Source organism: Impatiens glandulifera, chromosome 8, assembly GCF_907164915.1.
Source record: "Impatiens glandulifera chromosome 8, dImpGla2.1, whole genome shotgun sequence".
In the NCBI taxonomy this organism is placed as follows: Eukaryota; Viridiplantae; Streptophyta; class Magnoliopsida; order Ericales; family Balsaminaceae; genus Impatiens; species Impatiens glandulifera.
Genome location: NC_061869.1, coordinates 20409615 through 20431929, shown reverse-complemented (window position 1 = coordinate 20431929; position 22315 = coordinate 20409615).

Sequence of the window (22315 nt, the reverse complement as noted above, 5' to 3'; positions counted from 1 at the left end):
CTCAAGAAGAGGAAGCTTAAGGAGAATGTCATGACCCAATCTTCCTGGCCCAAGAAGAGGAGGAGGCTTAAGCCCGCTTAAGCCCAACGCAAGGAATATTCTAGCTAGAAGGAAGATGCTTGATTAACGCATCAATAATTGAGAGTTGAAAGGCATATCCTTGATTAGCACATCATTAATTGATATTTAAAAATAATGTCCTTGTTTAGTTCATCACTAATTGACAATTAGAATGAATCCCTAAATTAGTGCATCACTGATTGACACTTATAAGAAATGCCCTAAATTAGTGTATCATTAATGTAATAGCTAGAATTAGTCTTATAAGTATTTAAGTGATATAATATAATTATTTGTAAAGTTTACTCTCTCTCTAGAATTCTTGTGTCAATTTATTAAACGTCGAGTGTTGTGTCGAGTAAGACTGACTAGACGGAGAGAGTATATGTATATATATATATATATTATACTTCAGGAGTTAATAAATGAGTGAGGTGAGAGCTTAAGCTTAATTGCCCAGTCAAACTCAATTTTTATTTATAATATATATTATATATATACACTAGTGTTTAAGGCATTCAAATATTTGAAGAGGAAAGAATATACAACTTATTATTGAAAGAGAAATAGAGTTAAATGAGTTATTGATTAATATTATAATTAATAATTAAGAGGTGTTATTTTATTTTTATTTTTTTAAAGTTTGTTTAATTATAAATTTATAATTATTTAGACGAGACTTGAAAGAAGTTTGTGAATGTGTTTAATGAGCTTAATATTGAACATTCAAGTTAACTCGAAAACAAATTATCTTATTTTTTAATAAAATAAGGTCGAATTATTCTATAATTAATTATTTAATAATTAATTGATTAATAATTAATTAATTAATTAATATATATACTATAAAACAAATATTATGTTTTTTTTTCATATATTATGAAAATTTTATATAATAGATATTCCTATCGTCATCAAAATGATTTAACAAATGCAATTTGAAGTACTAAGATCATCTCCAACCGAAAAATCTATTTTCAAACTCATTTTGGTGTAATTGTCATATTAAACAGTAATTTTTCTCCAATCGAAAATATTTATTCTCAAACTCAAAAGAATATTCTTATAATATTCTTATTTACATAAATTTTTATAACTTTTTAATATTACTCATATATTTTAAAATTTTATAAATTACACCACAATATTATAATATCATTCAATTATTTTAAACTTAATTATAAATTAATTATAAAAATTCATTAATAGATTTTTATAATTATATTTATAATTATTATATAATTATATATATATATATATATATATATATATTAAAGTAAAATATTTTTTTAAAAATTATTATAAATTTATGTTATATAAGAAATATTATATAAATAAATTAAATTATATACATAAATTATAAAAATAAATTAAATTAATAAATTTAATATAAAATATAGGATAAAAATACAAATATAAACAAATAAAACATATAAATAAGTTAAAATATAAATAACTTATAAATTAAAATAATTATATAAATAATTTTAATATTTAAAATTAATGAAATAAAAGTTAAAAGACTGAAATGTAAATAAAAATAAAAATTATACGTTTGCCTACCATACAAACACATATGAGAAATCTCATTTTACGTTTTCTTTTGGAGTTCGGTTGAATGATAAATCTCATTTTGGGTTTGCGTTTTTAATTCCATTAGAGATGGTCTAAGAGGGTATTAGTATACTCATTCCCTTATTTTATTTCTGAAAAGAAAATTAGCTTAATAAACTTAATCCAATTTAATTTAAAAATTATAAACTGTTCTAAAAACTCCAATAAAATTGAACCAATTGACAATCATTTATTAAAATTAAACTCAAACATTACAAATTTTAATAAATACATCAACTCATTCAAACTCAGCTTCGATCATCTCCACAGAAAGCTTCCACAGGTTCAAACTCAGATTCGAGCATCACGACAGAAAGTTTCTTCTCCTCTACAGTTATACTATATGCCATATATTAAGAAATTGAGTATGAGAAGAAACTCCAGCTTACTCAGCTTCGATCTTCTCTACACAAATCTTAGATCATCTCCCAGAAACACTCCTATATAAACCATCATACAAATTTACTATATGAATCCTTTCATGATTCCTATTCTCTTTCGACATTGAAAACTTCTTTGAATTGAAAGGCACGGATAAATCTCAACTTTCATCACTTGATCAGAAAGAAGCTAGGGGGAGAGAAATCTACATAGATAGAGAGAGAACGGCGGCCGCTAGAGAGATATTGGTGACTTCTTTCTTTTGGAATCATATCTCTTTTTATAACATTCAATTTGTAATGTATAAACTAGGGTTTCTTTAGGTCGGCGGCCTCTAGAGATATATTAGGGTTTTGTTTTTTTTGGATCCTGACCCGTTTTATGTTATAAATCATATTTCGGTCCTAACTAATTTTTAATTTTACAAATATATATAATTTGTTAATTTGAGTTAAATATGGATCTCAAATTTATAATAACACATAATATACAAATACAATGTTTACGTGTCATTGGTTAATTAAATGAGAGCCCATCAAAAGAAGTAGAGGCCCATTTCAAGAAGGGATAAGAGTGAAGAAACAACCAAACAAGCCTTAACCAAAATCACACTCAATTTATTTATCATTATATAATTAATATGGTAGTTGGGAAGTATCGTTAATATAGATGTTGTAATTAGTCCTATAAATACTTCAAATGTATTTCATTATAAATCACCAAGTATTCATTTAATTCAATATAATTTTATTCTCAAGCTTTGTTTCTCTCTCTAAGTGTTCTTGCATTTGAGTTTTTATTGTTTCTAAAAGGCTTACTAAGTTAGAATCTCTTCGATCTAGCTTAGTAGCACACAGATCTAATTTTAGCCCGTGACAAGTGGTATTAGAACAAAGTTGTGCTTTCGCACTCAAGTTGCAAGAGATGGATTCGAGTGTCAACGTCACGAAGGTTCGGGTCGTTGAACAAGTGGACAAAGTGCCTAGGAGGGGCAAGTCCGTCGAGAGAAGTGCTTCCATGGAAGCTCGGGTGACACGGCTTGAGAAAGGCATGATCGAGCACCAAGAAGCTCTCGAAGTGTTTAGTACGGTGGCGATAGAGTGAAGGTACTTGATGAGGAAGGTGAAAAGCTAGAGAACGAAATCATGGGAATTATCAACAACTCGAAGCATAGAATTTGAGACGAAATGCTTGGGATGGTTCGAGTGAATTTTAATGATATCCGGAATGAGTTACATGAAGCAATCTGTGGAGGAGTCCAAGACATGATCGATGTCTTCCGAAGGGAAATGATGGGAAGGATCGAAGGCTTGGAGGGGCGGATTGGGTGGAATGGAGGAGGGGAACTTTGAGGTGCGGCACCTCAACGAATTGATGTTCCCAAACCAACTTCATTCAAAGGCTCAAGGAGCGCAAGGAAACTGGATGACTTCCTATGGAACATGGAGAGGTACTTTAAGGCATCCAACATACTTGAGGATCGCATCAAGTTGTAAAATGGCTTCATTTTTCTTGATAGATATGACGTTGTTGTGGTGGAGGAGGCGTGAAGCCGACATTGAACGAGGTACGTTGCAAATGGAAACATGGTGGATTTCAAGATCGAGTTTAAACGTCAATTTTTCCCCGAAAACGTTGATTTTGAAGGTCGAAAGCATCTAAGCCAACTTGCACACTCCTAATCCATAAAGGAGTATGTTAGAGAGTTCCAAGAGTTGATGTTAGAGTTACCTAGTCTCACCAAACAGGAGACCCTGTTCACCTTTGTTAACGGCCTAAAAACTTGGGCACAGTTAGAGTTGTAAAGAGCCAAGGTGCATAACGTCTCTAAGGCAATTGCGGTTGCGGAGAGGCTGATCGAACTCAAGGTGTCCGTGGACAGGCCGAAGTTCATCAAAGATGATGAGGAGAAAGATGGGGGAGACCGCCCACATGATAAGGAGAAAGGTGGGGGCATCCACACAACAACTCAGGGAGACAAGCCGACGAATCGGGTAAGCCAATAGTTTGTCATATTTGTGGTGCTCACAATCACATAAAGTTTATGTGCCCGTTCAAGGGGGAAAATGTTGCAGCAGTTAAAGGAACCGAGTCTTCCGAGAAAGAGGAAGAGACTCGAGTGGGATCCTTGAGACTGCTCAATGTTGTAAAGACTAGTGTTGCGAAGCCAATCAAGGGAATAATGAGGGGCTCGATGTTCGTGGAGATTTTGATCGGGGGGAGGAGCATCAAGGCACTAGTGGATACAGGGGCTACTCACAACTTCATGCGTGAAGGAGTGGCCAAGGAGTTGGGCCTTCGCATCAACCCATTGAGGAGGACGGTCAAGTCCTTTGATATAGCCAAGTCGATGGCCGGGGAGGCTAAGAAAGTGCACACCAGGATCGAAGACTGGTATGAGACAGTCTCATTTACCTTAGTTCCAATGAAAGACTACGATGTAGTGTTAGGACTGTAATGGTTCGATCATGTACGCGCTAGTATAATGCCTCATTCCGACTCCTTAGTCATTTTGGATCATGGAAAGACTAGGGTGATACCAACAAAGAGAGAATTAGAGGGAATGAACATGTTCTCGGTAATGAGATTCAGCTAGGGTCACAAACATGGTAAAGGGATATTTGCCACTTTTTATAGGAAGGATGATGAGGACGGTTCCAATGGGAAAATGGAAGTACCCAAGGAAGTCCAGAGAGTGTGAAAGGTCTTCAAGAGGATCAAGGCTGGAGGCACCAAACAACCATCAACTCCACAGTGTTTGGCCACAAGTCACATTGGCCAAAATCAGTCCGCCTTCACTCTCGCCAAATCCGTGGAAGTGGAAGCAAATTGTTCTTGGGCATCTTTGGAGAGAGTCATCAAGATGATGAAGAGAGGGGCAGATCTAAAGAGGCGTGCGGTTAGGGAAGGGGACCGAGGAAGGGAGAAGTTACCCCGTAACAATTGAAGTCTCTGCGGTCTGTGCTCAAGGGGCTTGTGCGCAGTTGCGAGGGACCGGTCAAAATGAAGGGACGTGTGGGAAATGTCTCATATCGGTTTGAGCTCACCGATAGAAATCACACCGAGCACCGGTCCAAGGTCGAGCCGAGGGCGGCCACGACTTAGGTGGGGGAGAATGTCATGGCCCATTTGTGTGAGGGTTCAATCAAGAAAAGTAGAGGCCCATCAAAGTCATGGCCCATTCCAATAAGGGATAAGAGTGGAGGAACAACCAAACAAGACTTAACCAAAACCACACTCAACCTATTCCTTTGCCCACATTCAACCTATTCATTTACCCACACTCAACCTATCCATCATTATATAATTAATATGGTAGTTGGGAAGTATCATTAATATAGTGTTGTAATTAGTCCTATAAATACCTCAAAGGTATTCCTTGTAAATCACCAAGTATTCATTCAATTCAATACAATTTTATTCTCAAGCATTGTTTCTCTCTCTCTATGTGTTCTTGCATTTGAGTTCTTCTTGTTTCCAAAAGACTTACTAAGTTAGAATCTTTTCGATCTAGGTTAGTGCCACACAGATCTAATTTTAGCATGTGACAGCGGCCTCTAGAGATATATTAGGGTTTTGTTTTTGGGATCCTTACCCGTTTTATGTTATAAATCATATTTCAGTCCCTAACTTATTTTTAATTTTACAAATACATTAATAATTTGTTAATTTGAGTTGAATATGGATCTCAATTTTATAATAACACACAATATACAAATACAATGTTTACATGACATTGGTTAATTAAATGAAAATAAATTACAACATGATTTTAAATTTGACTATACATCCCATCAAATTTCTCTAAATAATTCTTTATTAATTAATCTACTTTATATATGTAATTTGTTATAACAAACCCAAAAAAAGTTGAAAGAAGAATTATCAAGATAGATTCAAGCATTATAAATGAACTACTTTAAATTCCACCAAAAATATTAGATAAAATACTTCTAAAATATGAAAAAATATTATTTGTAACACACACATTTATATTTGAAAATTTTGAGCCAGTTAACTTTATTTAATATTAAGACATTCAGTTACATTAATAAACTTAATTGAGAAATACAGTTTATTCAATATTTCCTTGTGTTTTTCTTATTCAAAATCTAATAAAATCATAAAAAGTAAAAATTGTAACACTCACAACATTTATAAATAACAAAAAAAAAATCTTAATAAATATACTAACAATTCTATTAATATTTATTAGAGAAATTAATATTACTTTTTTAAAGTACAAAATTAATTATTATACTTTTTTATCACAAATATCATAATCAAGGATAAAAATCACAAAAAATATATTTTAATACAAGTTTTAACATAATTTATCTGGATCCAACAAAAAAATTACAAATATAAAAAATTATCTAAAATAAAATAATACTCAAAATAAATGAAATTAATAATTACTAATGTCATAACATTCCAATAAAAATCACATAAAATGGTAGGGTTGGACACCAAAATATCACATATACATCATTTTCCTCCATATATTGGCATGTTTTTAAATATACCTACTTGATTTTTACATTTTTATTTAATAAAAAGAAGTATTTAAAATTATTATAATATTATTATTTTTATAATTAATTTAATTTTATTATTTAAAATTAATTTTAGAATTTTGAAAATATATTATTAAATATATAATGTTGGATATTCAAAGCATTACCAAACCGACTTAATATTTAATAAATTAATCTGTGTATGACCAAAATTTAAATTTGTTTGTAGTAGGAATCAAGTTTTTTCTCCTTTCTCAAAATATTTTTTCTTTCTTTTTCGTAGAAAGGATTGTGAATTTTTAATTATTTAAGACCGGACCTACAAAAATGTAGGTTGTCTACGTATCTTCTCTCTTTTTTTATTTTATACTAAAAAAAATCAGGTTTATCGTAGTTCGAACATGAGTCTTTTGGCTAACGGTGTAAGTTTTACAAAACTTGGGTTGAATTCTGTTGAAAAAAGCTTCTTTCAATGTTGAGCTTAAAACCTTTATGCGTGTAGCTTGATATTATAAAAAAATATTTTTTAAGCTCGTCGAGATTGCTCGGGGTAATGAATTCTTCGTCTTGTATGGTAGATAGACAAACTGCTCATCCGAAGAGTATTTTCTTTATTAGGAAGGGTCCTTTCCTTGAGATTTAGAAGTTTCCGAGTTCGTTTTGAGGTTCCTAGGTATTACCTTTCAAGACGCAACGGATTTTAGGAAACAAGTAGGGGAAAAGTAAAGAGTATCACTTCCTACAAAAAGTGATAATCTCAAAAATAGAACCTGGAGATTTCATTATGACTCTAATAAAAAAGATATTATTCATAAGCTTTTTTCCGTCATGAACGATTATCCGAAACAGTAACCCTCCAAAGAAGGTTATTGCAAAAAAACGTAATAAACCCACACTAAAAACAAGGCCAAGAGCCACAGATCGAGAAAGAATACCCCGTCACTCCTATGTTAGAGAAAAGAGAGGTTTAGAACTCGTTGCTTTGGGAAGAAAAAACTAAAAACACAAAATGCCAAAAAGAGAAAACATAATAAACCCAAAAAATCTCTATAAAAAAATGTGTTGGTTGAGGTATTGATATCACCATTCGTTGATCACTCAAACTCTAGTCTTGATTCTTACGGAAATAGCATAATGTATCAATTCTACCAAATATACCCGGAAACTAATAAACGACTCAAAGAGGTTGGGTATTGAAATCATAATTCGTTGCTCACTCAGACTTTAGTCTTGATTTCTACGATAAGAATAATGATGTATCGATTCTAGTAGAAATGCCCAAAGTAAACAAAATAGATATGACAAACAAAAACCCAAAGTAGAAATTTGTCATTTATGATATGTCTTGTTAATGCTTTTAAGGTATGAGGAATCTTTATGTTTTGAACAATATTTTCTTGGAAAGTGGCGATTTTGTTTTGTTCGAGGTAAAGAATCTGGTTGGAAGCTAACTAAATTTAATGTGTTGTGGTTTCCATACGATCAGAGTTTAATATGCCAAAAGTGGATATAATAAGAGTATGAAATATATTAAACCGATTCGAAGTACCACAAGAGGTCAAGAGAGACACACAAAAGAAAAACATAATTAAAATATACAACCGGTGCATGCAACAAAACGACCGGTTGTCCGAAAAGATGGTTCCTTAGCGACTAGAGGAAGAGTCGCCTCTCTACTTCTTCTTCCAAGCTTTCTCAAAACTGTCAAAAAATGAGTCGACCGAATCTCCAATCATGATTTGAAGTGGGCTTAATCCTACGCCCGGATAGAGAGGAACACCAAGGTCAAAGAGGAGAGTGCTGATTTGGGGAATGAAGCCGTTGTGACGAGTGGAAATCATCCAGATTAGGTTGTCAAAAAGCAACCTTGACCAGTTGACCGAACTTCATTGGTAATGGCGGTCATGATGTCAAAAGACTTGGTATAGAAAACATCTGTTACATCCTTTCCAATGATGGATTTACCGATAATATCGTTGAGCAGCTGATATTCAGTCCTCAACAAGGATCTTGCCCCGTGATCATCAACATCAAGAGGGGATCGAGAGAAATACTGGAACATGGCAGCCTTTTATTTAGCCGATGGAGTTAGATCGGTGAGACCTTCTCTTGGAAGGTCATAACACCGAGCGAAATCTTTCTCGGTGAACTCGAAAACGGTGTCTCTCACCTTGGACTGGATGAGAGTGTCGAAAAAGGGAGTACCACGGAAAACTCTTGCGTTACGGAAGAATTCCATAACGGTATCGGGAAATATGATATGTCGGTCATCCAGAAAATTTCTTAGACCGGAGTTCTCAATTGATTTGATCATTTTGTAGATCTCGAAATGATTTATTCCTAGGGCGGAATCAAACTCAATCTGAAGGACGTTTTGGAAGAAAATATGAGACATTTTGCTCAAGTAGAATGAAAGATTTCAGAGAGGTGTTGAGTATGTTAGATGTGGGATTATGCATTTAACTTATATAATAGGCAGTTGATGGTGTTAACTGGTGGATAATGCACGTTGTATCCTTTTAACCGTTGGATAAAATATCTTTCCAAGATATGGGGTGGTTGCTACCCTATGAATGTAAGTCATAGGCCTAGACGGTGAGAGATATCATATCTTCACGTCTTTTGAGGCATGTCTGCTTTTTTTAAAAAGGAATCTTTTCAGAACAGATACGCCCAAACACAATCAGTTATTCAAAATTTTGTTGGAAATCTAAATATTCCAAAGTAGAGTATATCCAAACCGGTTGTTTTTCAGTTATTAGATCCGATGCAGTTATTTGGTAAGGTACTAAATAACTGGTCGGTTTACTGCAACTGATAAGCAATGCAGTTTTTCAATAAGTACAATGGTAATTTAATTATCCGACATTTTAAGAAGAACTGACGGTTTTGTCTGTCCGAGCTGATATTACTTTTTAGAGAAGTAAAGTTTCGGTTTAAGAAATAAGTTGATTTATATCGGCAAGACCAAGAGTATTTCTGAAGAAGGAAAACTTAGCTTCCTACAGAGGCTTTGTGAATATGTCGGCTACTTGTTGATCGGTTGATACATATTCCAACCGGATGTGCTTCTGTTGAACATGTTCCCGGATGAAATGGTGCCTTATGTCAATATGCTTAGTTCTTGAGTGTAGAACCGGATTGTATTTAATGGCTATGGCACTTGTATTGTCACAGAATATTGGAGATTCTTCGGCGGTGACACCGAAATCTCTTAGCTGCTGTTGAATCCATAGAAGTTGAGCATAGTAACTTCCGGCTGCTAGGTATTCAGCTTCTGCGGTTGACGTAGCGACCGATGTTTGCTTCTTGCTATACCATGAAACGAGCCGATCTCCTAAGAATTGACATGTTCCACTAGTACTTTTTCTATTAACTTTACATCCTGCATAGTCTGCATCAGAGTAGCTGGTTAGATTAAAACTTGAGTCCTTTGGATACCATAATCCGACTTCAGGTGTTCCCTTTAGGTATTTTAGGATCCGTTTGTCAGTTGTGTAATGCGATTGTTTTGGATTGGCCTGGAATCTTCCACACACTCCGACCACAAATAATATGTTTGGTCGACTCGTTGTTAGGTAGAGAAGTGAACCGATAATTCCACGATAGGCTGTCAGGTCTACTCCCTAACCGTCATCATCTTTATCCATCTTGATTGATGAACTCATTGGAGTGGAGGCAGAAGAACATGTCTCCATCCCAAATTTCTTAAGTAGTTCCTTTGTATATTTAGATTGGTTAATGAATGTTCCTCCTTCGAGTTGTTGAACCTGAAGACCTAGGAAAAAACTTAATTCTCCCATCATACTCATTTCAAACTTGTTAGTCATTAGTGTTGAGAATTTTTCACATAACTTAGGATTAGTGGAACCGAAAATTATGTCATCCACATATATTTGAACAAGTAAAATATATTCCTTCTTCTCGAATTTGAATAGGGTTTTATCTACTGAACCTATAGTGAAATTATGCCCGATCAGGAAGTATGTTAAAGTGTCATACCAGGCTCTAGGAGCTTGTTTCAAACCGTAAAGAGCTTTAGTTAGTCGATACACATGATTGATCAGATCAGCATTTTTAAAACTGGGTGGTTGTTCAACATATACTTCTTCTCGTAATTCACCATTTAAGAATGCACTTTTAACGTCCATTTGAAAACCTTAAAATTTTTTAAAGTAGCAAGCGCTAGAAAAATTCTAATGGCTTCAATTCTAGCTATAGGAGCAAATGATTCTTCAAAATCAATGCCTTCTTCCTGTTTGTATCCTTGTGCCACTAATTTAGTTTTGTTTCTCGTAACCAAACCGTCTTTATTGAGTTTATTTCTGAATACCCATCTTGTTCCAATAACCGGTTGTTCTTTCGGTCTAGGAACTAGATACTAGACTTTATTACTCTCAAACTGGTTTAACTATTCTTGCATTGCTAAAATCCAATCCGGATCCACCAATGCTTCATCCACCTTTTTCGGCTCAATCTGGGATATGAAAGCGGAGTTTTCATATTGTTCCCGTATTTGTTGCCTAGTTCGGATGGGTAGTGAAGGGCTACCTATAACAAGCTCAGGAGGATAATTTTTGTTCCTTTTGAAATTCCGTTGTTTAAGGATGTCTACCAAATGACCGGTTACTTGATCAAGGCTAGACGTATCAGTAGGCTGAACAATAATGTCATACCGACCAATTTCCTCAGTTGACACTGAGGTGTCAGCTTCCTGCTGTTTGGCAGCTTGATCCGGCTGGGTTTCAACAATACCCGTTTGGTCCTGGACAAACCGTCTAAAAACTGGAATTTCATCTTCACTGTCAGAATAGATATTTTGGTTTTCCAATCTGTTGTGTAGATCAAAGGATGATGCGGTGTTACTTTCAACCGATTCATCAAATACAATATGAAGAGATTCTTCTACAATTAATGGTCTAGTATTATAAACTCTATATGACTTACTGACCGCAGAATATCCTAGCATTATCCCAACATCATCTTTTACATCAAAAGCATTTAAGTAGGTTTTCCTATTCATATGAATATAGCATTTACATCCGAAAATTCTAAAATACCGAATGTTAGGGACTCTATAAAAATATACTTCGTATGGTGTTTTATTGCGATGCTTGTTAATCATAGATCGGTTTTGTGTATAACATGCAGTACTGATAGCTTCGGCCCAGAACTTTTGAGCAACACCTGAATCAGCTATCATAGACCTCGCGGCTTCCTTGAGAGTTCGGTTTCTTCTCTCAGCCAGGCCGTTTTGTTGAGGAGTTCTAGCACTAGACAACTCGTGTCTAATGTCGGATTCCTCAAGAGATGCATTTTAAAGTACTATTTGTAAATTCGGTTCCTCTATCACTTCTAATGGTATTTATACGTGTTGATTTCTCATTTTGTAGACGTTTAAGCAATGTAATTAAATTTGATACAATATCACCTTTGGAGGCCAGAAATATGACCCATGTATATCTAGAGTAATCATCAATAACAACTAAAGTGTGATGCATACCACCTAGGCTGGTGACCTAATCGGTCCAAATGAGTTCATGTAAAGAAGTTCTAGACATCGGTTAGATTGAATGTTTGTCTTGCTCTTAAACGATGACTTAGTCTGTTTACCCATTTGACAGGCTGAATATACTTTCTATTTATTGAATCTTATGTCAGGAATTCCTTCAACTAACTTTTTAGTGCAAATGTAATTTATGGTTTTGAAATTTAGATGGTTTAGTCTTTTATGCCATAGCTAGTTTTGATCATTTCTAGCTACCATACACACATGATATTCAATTTCATTTTTCCAGTCTACCTTGTAGATATTTCATAGCCTATTTCCGGTTAGTAGAGTATTACCCTAAGAATCTTTAACTAAGCATGCATGTTTATGAAATTCTACAGTATATTCGGCGTCACACATTTGACTGATACTTAGCAGATTGAAGTGTAGGTTTTCGACAAGAAGTACATTGTTAATTGTTAAATTACCATGGACAATCTTACCCTTGCCCACAGTTCTACCTCTTGAGTTGTCACCAAAAACTATCATTGAACTGGCTTCTATTTTGATATCGGTTAGAAAGTTGATATTTCCAGTCATATGTCTAGAGCAACCGCTGTGCAGATACCACTCAGAGTTTCCTAGCCGCTTCTTCATAACCTATAAAATATACATATTTACAATTATTTGGTACCCACATTTACTTGGGTCCGTGGTTGATTAGTCCCTTAGGTATCCATACTTTGATAATTCGCATAATTTTCCCGGATATGGTTTTGATGGTTCTATATGCACTCGGTTTGGTGTGTTTCTGTCTGCTTATTGTTACACTGTGATGTTGAGGTGATATTTGATCGGTATAGTGTGGGTTCTTATCATAGGGTTGAGTAGTTATCCTCTTAAAGAGAGACCATTTGGTTGTATCGGTTGGACCTACATAGGTTAGCATTTTAGCTAGTTTTGAATCATGAGATGACTCGGTATAGGTTGAAGAGCTCTTGACAAAGCTTATGAATGGAAGCTTGTCTTTAGTGAGATTCAATCCTTTGGAGGATTTGTGTTGGATGGGTGTGTTGATATAATAACCGAGACCAAATTTATACTTATAGGGTCTTCTATAGCTTCCCAATTTACTAACTGCTTCACTGGATCTTTTTTATGTGGCCATTACGTACTTAGTTCGCTCATCTTCTTCTTCGGTCAACTCTTGAACTGACTCCTTGAGTTGTTCATTATCAGAGGATAGTTCAGGTGTTGCCTCGATTTCGATGATCTCATCGGATTAAGCATTATCGGTTTCAAGGTTGGACCAGGTTGGTGTTATGGGATCGGTTCTAAAGTTAAGCCGGGTTGGTACTATGGTTGATAAGTGTTACCATGTCATTTAATGGAGTAACTAAGTCTTCTCTAATAAATTCTTCACAGGAAAAATCAAATACATGTTCTTCATTTTCCACGAGGCAAGAGATTTCATCATCACTATCACTGTGAGCCCATAGACTTCCTCCATCATAAGTTATCATTGCTTTCTGAACTTCTTTTCCTTCACCGGTTTGTGAATAATTTCTTTGATTCTGATCATCCAGTTTCCGGTCATCCCTTCGTGGCTTTCTACATTCCCACCTGTAATGTCCTAAACCATCACAATTATAACACCTAACGTTAGATTTATCACCGTAGTTATAGTTGTAGTTGTTTGTCGGTTGACTTTTCTTCATTAATCTGCCAAACTTCTTTGCGAGCATTGCCATTGCATCCTCAGAGAACTGTTCTGCAGATTTGATCGGTACGACAGTTTCTGGTACTATAGATGTAACTAGTGCCTTAGTAGCGGTTGATGATGATGCTTCATTTTCAATCTTAGATCTCATTTCGAACTCATATGCCTTCAGATCTTCAAATACGTCATGTAGCTTCATTTTGTCTAGGTAGTTTGATTCTCTCATCACCATTGTCTTTATATCCCATGCACTAGGAAGAGATCTTAGAGCTTTGATGATTGTTTCCTTGTTATCATATTTTTTCCAAGAACAGACAATTCATTTACCACATTTGTGAAACGATCACTGAACTCCTTCATGGTTTCACCTCGCCTCATCTTGATGTTTTCAAATTTCTGGGTGGCCACCATTATCTTATTTTCCTTGGTTCTTTCATTTCCCTCATGAAGTTGAATCACCGTTTCCCATGCCTCCTTTGAAGTTTTGCATTCTCTAACCTTGCTGAAGGTGTTTATGTCCAAAGACTTGAAGATATGACTTCTGTAATGATTATCCAGATTGTTTGTCCTTTTATCATCAGTTGTCCATTCCTTTCTGTCTTTCTCAACCTTTATAGGTCCATCAGACAGAATGAATGTCATCTCATCATCCGTAGTGACCAGGTGCAGATGCATGCATATTTTCCAGTTGGCAAAGTCGTCTCCTTCTAGCATTGGAGGTTTCTCGCCGAAAGTCATGCTTGTTTGCTTCGTGTTGCTTGAGTATTGAAACTAAGTGCTCTGATACCACTTGTTAGGATCTAGATCGTCGATGGCGGACTGGGGTCCGGCTAAGGGAGATTCTCTTACAACACTCAACGGTTGACGCTAATCCGGTTAGGAATTAACATCGGTTTCAATACTGCACAAACTGTCACAAACCCTTGAACCGAGTTCAAGTGCGGAAGTGGTTTATTTCAAGTTGAAGCAACACACACATAGGATGAATAGAGATGCGATTTGGAGAATGTCGATTAAGGATTAGTGAGGCGGTTGGAATAGTATGAGTCGGTTAGAATGTGGAGAGTCGGTTAGAATATGGAACCGGAAGAGAGTAAAGCACGAGACAGGCTTTTATTGATGTTCGGAGATAAAACTCCTACGTCACCCCTTCTTCTCAAACCACGAGAAGGATATTCACTAAGGAATACACAAACACAATACACGATTGAGTCTTATTGAATGCTCGATAATCACTCTTACAATTCTCACAGAAATTGTAACACACTTCACAAACACACTCAAGCTTTGTATCTTAGAGAGATAAACACTATGTAACTTGTTCTTGCTCTTTCTTAGCGTTTGTTCACTTGTTGTTCCTTATGTTTTTCAGTTTCCTCAGCTTCTCCTTTTATAGGTGAAAATGTGCCAACGGTCACATTTCTTCAACGGATAACTTCAGAGGTTCAGCATAGCATTAAATGCGGTTTAGGTTTCCAAGGCATGGACCAGACCGGCTCGGCTTGTCTTTGCTTGATTATGGCAACTGTCGGTTTGACAGTTACCTGCACCTGGGATATTGCTCCTTTGACTTATACTAGAATGGTAACTGTTTCTTCAGGCAATCTTCTGCAGCCTGCAGCATATCATCGGACTTGCACCAATATGGTAGTATCTTAGTCTGATCTTTTGATGTCATCTTCTGCATATACCCAAAGTGTCTGTTTGTACCAATTTGTAAATTGTTCTTTATTTAATATTCTTGACTTCTTTCTCTAAGTAGTCTTCTCATTGGATTTGTTATTTGGATTTTGATTAAGTACTTTATTCCAACTTATCATGTTGACCGGTTGTTTAGTTCAACCGGACAGCCTCTGGTTTTGGATTTTGCTTCTTTTATCCGGTTTTATTACTTGACCGGTTAAAATTCTTGACCGTTCCTGCACAAAGAGTTTATTTTGTTAAGTTCTATTTAACCGGTCAATTTTATCTAACAGTTTCTAAGTGACAAAATATCCTAAAACACGTTTTAAAAGTGATGAAACGTTTGAAAGTAGCTCAAAATATTCTTACACCTAAACAATTTAAAGGGTCTAAACTCTCCAAAAAGAAATTAAAAATGTTTATAAAATTAACGAAACCATTGATAACATTTCACAAATGATAAAAACTAACTCCAATCGAAGGTGATTGATTCCATTTTTAACTTCAATTGAAGACGATTGATTTCATCCTAAATTTCAATTAAAGGCGATTGGTTTCATTTAAACTCCAATCGAAGGTGATTGATTCCATTTTAAACTTCAATCGAAGGCGACTGATTTCATCCTAAATTTCATTCGAAGGCGATTGATTTCATCTAAACCCCAATCGAAGGAAATTGATTCCATTTTTAACTTCAATCGAAGGCGATTGATATCATCTAAACTCCAATCGAAGACGATTGATTACATTTTTAACTTCAATCAAAGGCGATTGATTTCATCCATAATTTCAATCGAATGCAGTTAATTTCATCTAAACCTCAATTGAAGGCGGTTGATTCCATCTTAAAATTTCAATCGAATGCGATTAGTTTCATCCTTAACCTTAATCAAAGATGAATGGATTATATCTTTAACTTCAATCAAGATGATTTGTTTCAACATAAACTTCAATAAAAGACGATTGGTTCATCTCCAACTTCAATCACAGATGATTGGTTTCATCTTAAACTTCAATCAAAGACGGTTGGTTTTATCTTAAGCTTCAATCAAAGACGATTGGTTTCATCTTAGACTTCAATCAAAGATGATTTGTATCATCTTAAACTTCAATCAAAGACGATTGGTTTCCTCCTAAACTTTAATCAAAGACGATTGGTTTATCTCAAACTTCAATCAAAGACGTTTGGTTTCATTTTAAACTTCAATCAAATACGATTGGTTTCATCATAAACTTCAATCAAAGACAATTGGTTTCATCTCCAACTTCAATTAAAGATGATTGGTTTCATCTTAAGCTTCAATCAAAGACGATTGGTTTCATCTTAAATTTCAATCAAAGACGATTGGTTTCATCTCCAACTTCAATCAAAGACGATTGGTTTCATCTCCAACTTCAATCAAAAACGATTGTTTTCATCTTAAACTTTAATCAAAGATGATTCGATTCATCTTCAACTTCAATCAAAGATGATTAGTTTCATCTTAAGCTTCAATCAGAGACGACTGGTTTCACCTTAAACTTCAATCAAAGACGATTGGTTTCATCTTCAAATTTAATCAAAGACGATTTATTTCATCCTAAATTTCATTAAAGACAATTGGTTTAATCTTAAACTTCAATCTAAGGCGATTGGTGTTATTACAAATTTACTTGAACTTCATTAAAGGTGATTGGTTCGTTGTGAAATGCATCGTAAACTCCAATCTAAGGCGATTGGTTTTATCACAAATTCACTTGAACTTCAATAAAAATAATTGGTTCATTATAAAATATATCTTAAACTTTAATCAAAGACGGTTAGTTTAACCGAAACCACAGTCGTAGTATTTAACGCCAATGCTAAGATGCAGCTGAGTCCTCAATGATTGGACTACCGACCAAATCTAAAGAATGAAGGGTCAGCACACTGGTTCTCCAAGGAACACGTCAGGTTTTTTATTTTCATTCAATACATCCAAATTAAACTATAAAATTGGAAATTTTCAAAATGCAATACCTATGTTCAAGCTTGGATATGCATTTTTTTTTAATAAACCTAGTGATTTCTACCAAATTTTGTTCAAGAGAGTCATTCAAAGACACTCATTTTTTAACTTTCCAATTTTTATAGTTTATAAACAATTATTTTTGCAATAAATGAATTTCAAGAATAGTTGATTTACTTTATCATACTTGATATATTTAAAGTATTTTATCATGTAATATCACCTTAAGTAATAAAATAATTTTATAAAATAAACGTTTTATATATAATAACGAGATTTTGTTTATTTTTTTTAAATAATTTGTTTAATAAAGTTTCATAATTAAATGAATTGTTATATAAAAGGATTTTAATTACTTAGACCTGGGATAAAACAAAATAATAAAGCTTTTTATATTAAAAAAACATTTTTTATATTAACATTAACGAATTTTTCAAAATATCTTTTGTTGAATTTGTTTAATTAGATTAATTAGGTTACTTTAATTAAGTTTTTATTAAATAAAATATTGAGTATAAGACTAGGTCCTTTCAACTTAGTCTTCTCCTTCATTAAAAAAATTATTTTTTAATGTTAGTTAGATTTATTCTCTTTAGTTTGGGAATAAATAAAATCTTTTCCCTTTTATTTGCTTTGTTTGACATGTTTTTGTAGGAAAATTTTGGGAAATCGTGTGGACTTTGAAGAGTTCCAAGTTCAAGAAGAAGATGAAAGCATATAGAAGATTCAAAACCATGGGCAAGAAAGGGGGGTCCATGACTTGCTCACCTCTTGAATTTTAAATCCAAGTGCAAGGCCTAGAAGGTGGTGGAAGGACAGTGAAGGAATCCCTTAAGACTTGACGTTAAATAAAAAAAATATTTTGACAATGTCATGAGGAACTTTTCCACATGACGTTAAGGGACGTTAAAGGGTGGTAAATGGATCTTGGACCCTAGGGTTTCTCATGATTTTCCTATAAATACACACCCTTAGAACCTTAGAATGGAGACCAATTTTTATCTCCTAAGTTCCCCTAGGCTTCCATTTTTTTCCTCCACAAAAACATACCTAGGTTGCCCATTTTGAAAACTCTTAGAAAATACCACTCTTGTCAAGTTGATCACAAAATTTTCTTAGGGAGATTTTGGCTAGGTTCACCCTAAATCAAATGAGAATCCCCAGTGTAAGCATCCCCATTGTAAGCTCCCTCTTGATTTTTAATTTGATTTTCTAATGCGTTGTCTATTTCATTTCTTTAACATGCATGTTCTTTAAATCTTGTTTTGGTTTGCTTTAAGTTTCTACATATTAACATCTTTAATATGTAAATAAACTCATCATGTAAATAAATAAAACTAAAACAGAAAACTAAAATTAAAATTAAACTAGGGTCTTTGACACAAAACATTTTTTTAAATCAAAATCGGCTCAAGAACAAGCCATTTGAAAGGCACTCGGTCAAAAACCTTGCATCTTGATTTGAATCTAGATCTTTTTGAGCAAAAATTAATTAATAAATATTTTAAACGATTTCGCTTGAAAATATTAGGATTTAATGTTACATCTGAGATCTTTGATCAAAAACATTTCTAATGAACCCTAAAACTAACCCTAAACAAAATATGTCTTGGATTCTTGCTTTGATTTTATTTTTTTGTGAATGTTAGAACTAAGATTTTAGTATGTATAAATGTTTATTAATGTATTACTAATGTTTTTGCAAAGTCTTGAAGAATTTGGGATCTATTTGGATTACTAAATAATTAATTAGTTAGGGTTATGTTAGAAGTCGAAAGAATAGTAAGCCCTCTGTTGTAGCGGCGCATAGGACCGGAGAAACGAACCCTAGAGAGCGTTGGAGGAGCATCGAACCGAGAAACAAGCACCCTGGAGTGCGCGTGGATGACAGACGATCGAGGAGCTCTTCTGCACGCGGAGATCGAGACTTTTCTTGATGCTTCCAGCGCTTCTAGATGATGTTGCACTTAGGACCGAAAAAACTAGCCTAACTTTGTGCTTGAGTAGTTTTCTTTATGCTCAAGACTGATAAAACATTTTCTCAAAAAAAAGACTAATAAATCAGACCCAGGGTGCGCTATTGGACTTCACCCGAACGAGAAAATCATATGCTCCCTTACCGACGCATAGGACCAAGAGGGTGCATTTTCCTACTGCAGGTTCTTCATGACTTATCCCTGGGCTAGTTTTATCGTCACTTTTAACCGAATGAAGAGTTCACGTGAGGGTTGCTAGGGTTGCTGTTATAGGTTTCCATCCGACCGAACAATAGAAACCCTAGGTTAAGTTTTACTTGCACATTAGACTACTATATATTTTTGGGTTTTTGTTGTTTTCTGCACCCTTAGGTTAGTCTCTTAGGGAAATGTTTCTAGACCCGATGCTCACCTAAGACTGAGAGAACAGATCTATTGCTGGTCACGTTTATGCACCCTATTCTCACTTAGGACCGAGAGAATGTACATGTTGATGGTCACATTTTCTTCACCTGGTAGAAGACCTAGTACCAATGATCTGTATTTGTTGCTACTAAAGGCTAGGACTCTACTTTGTGCACCCAATAGAATGAAGACAAGACCTTCTACGCACCTAGGACCTACGGAGACCGTTGCACACTAGGACCGACATATTTGCACCCGACTAATGATTTAGCACCTGATATAGGAGTTGGAAAAGCTAAATCCTACACTTGATAGACGATGTTGCACGATGGGGACCGAGGATCGATGTTGCACGATGGGGACCGAGGATCGATGTTGTTGCACAATGCTCGACCGAGGATGCACCTTAGGACCGAGAGAATGATCGCGAACGAGGCTGGCTCCTTTTCTCCACCCGCAACTAGGCAGGGTTCACACCTCGACTAAAAATCAGATTTTGCAACAATGGAGGTTAACCACAGTCCTTGTGCTTATTTTTTTATATATTTTGTTTTGTCTAGTTTTAGGTTTCATTTGGTTTGTGACTTAAGTGATCCTATCGTAGCATATAAAAATTTAAACATAGTAAAACGTGAGAAATTTTAAAAACGATCAAAATTAATTAGTAGAGACCTTAGGGACATTGTGGGATATAGCGTCTAAAAAAACTCTTTCCCACACGTAACTAAACGCCGTAATCATTTCTCTTAATTTCCTAATTTATATAAATTAGGTGGAAACTTTCTAGTCGTGAGGATATTAAAATTGAAAAAAATTAATGTAGGCCTATGACACTCTTCCCATTAAATATCTTAATCTTTTCTATATTCGACGGGATAGCAAGTTATGGAGTTGTCTATAAAGTCTCATTTTTATAAAACTTTAATTTTTCAATAACTTTAAAATTAATTCCCTCACACTTTATTTTTCAAAATGATGCATTTTTCAAAGAGAGATATCCTAAAATAATTCTTTCAAGTTGGCGACGACGTAAAAAATCAAGGTTAGCTTACGAAATAAGCTACAAGAATTTGAACGTTCTGTTTTTTACTTAGATATGGGTTAACTTTGTCCACAAGCTGAAAAGGCTTTGAAGGTTTGACTTTTGACCTTAGTTACGGGTTAACTTTGACCACAAGCTAAAAATGTCTTGAAGGTTTGACTTTTGACCCAGTTACGGGTTAGCTTTAACTACAAGCTAAGAAGGTCTGGATAAAGTCACGCAACTTCGCGGTCTTGGATGGAATTCAAGAACTCATGATTCAGGCGGATGTTAATCTTAAAAGAGGTTGTCTTAAAAATATCATTTTAATTTTGTCCCCCTTTTGAAAATGCCCCTAGTATTAGACTGGGATTTCTTTAGATGCGTTTTCCTTTTTTTAAATGACTCTAGTATTAGACTATGAGATTTTATTCACGAGATGCATTTTATTTATTTATTTATTTATTTATGGGATGCAGTTTTTTTTTCAAAACATCCCAGTATCGGACTTGGAAATTCTATGCATGAGAAGTATTTTCCTCTTTTTTATTTATTTATGAGATGTTTTTTTTTAAAATGAACTAGGGTTTTCTGCATGACCCGATAAGTTAGAGATATTGTGATCCTTTTATTCAATGAATTGGTTTTCGATCAAAACATTTTTGGATTTTAAAACTCAATGTCCTCGCTCTTTTGACTGCCTTCAACACCCATCTTTGTTTTCTTATTATCTTATCTTCTTCCCTTTTTTAAGGAAGATGTTGTCATTAGATGATTCTTATTCATATGCAAATAGTTTCTAAACACTTGTTTCTTTTTATGAAAGGATTTTGCCCCGACGTCGGATCTTAACGTTTTGTCTTGGATTCTAGCTTGGCGCTACGTTATTCGGAGTTTCAACTTGCTTTGTCGCTCTTTTTTTAGGAAAATCTTCATACCTCTCAGCTCGAAATAGATTTTTCATACTCTAGGTATATCGGGTAGAATCGATAGACCTAACGAAAGTCCGATGATGATTCAATACCTCAACCACTATGAGTAAGTTTTTTTTAACAACTGTAGCGTATTTAATAGAATCGATACATCTAGCAAATGTCCGATGGTGATTTCAATATCTCAACATTAATGATATTTTCGTCCACTCTTTTCTTTTTTCATTTGAAAAGTAAGATAATCGTCATAGTTTAATTAATATCAATACAAATTTACAAACTTTTAAAATTAAAGCTCAATAGTATTTTTATTTATCCACTAATTAATTTATATTATTATTTAATTTATATATTAAAATACTATTTATTTTTTATTAAAAATTATTATATATATTAATAATCTTTAAATTATCTACAACAAAAATTTACTCTTCAAAAAATTAAATTATTAATTTTTAGAGGCTGTTTGGTTGTGTTTTTTTTAATTCAACCATAAATAAACATTATTTTATAATCTCTCATTAATC